The sequence below is a fragment of the Phodopus roborovskii genome, unplaced genomic scaffold (genome assembly GCF_943737965.1).
Source record: "Phodopus roborovskii unplaced genomic scaffold, PHOROB, whole genome shotgun sequence".
Classification (NCBI taxonomy): Eukaryota; Metazoa; Chordata; class Mammalia; order Rodentia; family Cricetidae; genus Phodopus; species Phodopus roborovskii.
The window spans coordinates 4,837,987-4,841,133 of record NW_026126461.1 but is presented as its reverse complement, the minus strand read 5'-3'; positions in this window follow the sequence as shown (position 1 = coordinate 4,841,133).

Here is a 3,147-nt window from a genome sequence, read left to right as displayed (position 1 = left end):
CTTGCCAACATTTCTGGGCAGGGCCAGCATAGCCCTTAGATTCATTTTCCTATTGCTGAGGAAGTAGTAGCCACTAGCCTCTGCCCAGTATACTCAATAGCATATTCTCTGTTCTGGCTAGTTCTTTCCCAGCTTTAATGATCCCAGGGACAGACGTGGCAGGAAAGCTAAGGCCAAATGACCCTCTGGGTGGGCTGGGCTTGTACTCTGTGTAGTCTGTCTAGTGTGGGCTCTGCTCCAAGTGCTACAACCTAAGACTCAGTTCCCTTGCAAGCAGAGAAGCTACGGCTGCCATGAGCCTGAAGCCCTTGGGTCTCACTTAAGGACACTGTCTGGCAATCTGTGTGTCACAGCCAAGTGTCCACTGTAGCCTTTATCTGGAGGGCCTGTTGTCTGCTACATTCTCCAGGGCCTCACTGGTCTCCACACATGACCCCACCTTTACCATGAGATTGTCATTTGGGCTTACTTCCTCCATGGCCTTTCACTTTAGCCTATTTCTTCCTTGACATTTTTGGTCTGAGTCAACATGCTATTCACTAGGGGAGCTTAAATTTTTTCAGTCCTTACTTCACTTTTATTCACACTGACAGGTAACTCTGAGTTTCCAGGTAAAATTTTGTTATTCTCTTCCTAGGCACCTAGGCAAAGAAAGCAAACTGCACAGGCCAGACCAGCTCCCTGGTTGGTGGCGTACCCTCAGTCACTGCCTGGATGGTCAGGGGACTCAGCTTCTGGACAACCCCTGGGGCAACCGCCTCTGGCACACACTCCATACTCTTTTGTTCAACAGTGAAGTGCCGTACTATATATAACCTGCCCAGGTTATTGCAAATGGCCAAGATGAGGCTCCAGGTGCTCACTAGCAACTAGACGGACAGGGACACTTAAGGTCAAGTGGCATTCCCACCCTGTGTTTCCTGGTGGCTGGAGAAGTTGGGGGGTCCTCACAAGTGCCTATCTTCATGTAAGAGCTGCCAAAGCACTTATGGACAGATTGCCAAGAGGAAAGCTGAGACTTGACTGAAAAGACTTCAGGACATGAAGTTAACTATTTTGAAGCCAGGGTCCTCAATGGCTGTTTCCTATAAGGTTGGCACAGTGGACAGAGGCCCGATCACAAGACTCTGTATGCCAGGCATAGGAGGACTTACTTTGAAGGACAGGAGAAGCTGTGGGATTGCCAAGGGTGTTTTAGAACCTTTCCTTCAGGAGATTTAAAGAATGTGGGAAGACTGTTCCTGTACCCAATGTTTTCCCATGGCATGAACATCAGGGTTGTTCTTTTAGTCTACCAAGACAATACCATTTCCAGTCTGGCATGCCCACACCGAGGGCAACTGGAATCACTGGACCTTGCCAATGTCCCTAGTCCACCTAGAACTCTTTTACCAGTTCTCCCAGGGTCATGGCGCTATCTTTTTAGATACTAGTGTAAAGAAAGCTTCTGGAATGGGAGGTTGTTTACCACAGCTCTGCTGAACATGGGCCCTCAGTTCCCATAGTTCAGGAAGGGCATGGGTCTATTAGAAATGGGTTTTCTTCTCTAAAGAGAAATGTTTGCTAACACAAATGTCTGCTTTGATACCAAACCTCCCAATATCATGAATGACATGTGGGAAGTAGCTAGGAAGTACAACAAAGATGATAGAGGTGATTACAAACTCAGCATGGAGATCTCAACACACAGACAAGCCTGGACCTGCCAGAGCCCACTGCTTAGTGACGCAGCATGGACATACCTGATGTCAGTTACAGGTCACACCCTTGAGAACTAAGTCACCTTGGCTCCTCTCTTGTGCAGACACCTGGCTGGCACGTGCTCCTGTTTAAGGGTGTGCAAAGGCTCTGTTCACCCACAGCGCAGGCACTGCTGTCCCCAATGGTCCTGACAAGCTAAAAACCTAGGAAAATTTTTGGGGAAACTCTGGCTCAGGAAATGTGAGAGCAAGCGAGTCCAAAGCTCAGATCTGAGAGATTACGTCTTTATGCCACTCAGCGTATGCAAGCACGTTCTTAACAACGGCCTCCACCATGTGCTTGCAAACTAATTCTTCCAAGAAGCAGACAGGCAGTGTGGCCTCAGTGTGAGCCCCTGTGCTATCTAGTGTTTGACACAGGTCGTGGGAGGAGGTCACAGGCTTTATTCTTCAAATTCTTCTTTGGCAAAAGCATTCCTAGCAATGTGGTAACTAAGTACATCTAGAATAGTGGGACTGTAGTAATCTGGATCTTAGATGGGATGTTTGTAAGAGGTGAAGGTGAAAATCACCCTGGGACAGACTATGAAGAAGGGCCTACTAGAGACTGCGGCAGCTGGCTTCTAGCCTTCTATTGCTTTAAAATTTACCTCTTATTAATGTGTGTGAGCATGTACCCTCACACATGTGGAGGTCAGAGGACAACTCTGTGAAGTCACTTTTCACGTTTAAGTAGATTGCAGGGACCAAACTCTGGCCACCAGGCTTGTCCACAAGCACCTTTGCCACTGAACTGTCTTGCCAGCCATTAATGGTATTTTTACAATAAAAACCCTGCTGGGTTGTCAGCAAAAACCCTGATGTCAGGCTGGAGAGATGGCTCAGTGGTTAAGAGCAATAATGGCTGCTCTTCCAGAGCTCCTGAATTTAATTCCCGGAAAACTCATGGTGGTTCACAATTATCTATAATCTATAATGGGATCTGATTCCTTCTGGCAAGCAGGAGCCCATGCAGACAGAAAACTCAAAATACTTAAAATGAATTAAGTAAATAACTCTAAATATACAACAAACACCCTGTTTGTCTGTCCACAGGAATCTCAGTGATTTTTAAGAATTACTTAACTAGAAGTTATCTAGAACACGACCTTGTCAGACTTCACAGGGGAGGAAACACAATGGGTGGCTATGGGTTGCTGATAGCTTTCATCCAAGTGCCTTTACACGTGAGTGGAGTCCACACAAAACAGTGGAGCTCCTGGGAAGAAGTCCCACAGAGCTTCTCTACAGTACTGACTGCTCAGCAGGAACTACAGTGTATCTGTAAAGTTCTCAGTGCCTGAACAAGATGAAAAGTGAGGCCACCCACAACCAAAGACCCTACACCCTGGGATCTGCTCACACACTCCCTGGGAAACAGTGGGTAAAGAACCAAGATGAGCTGGGT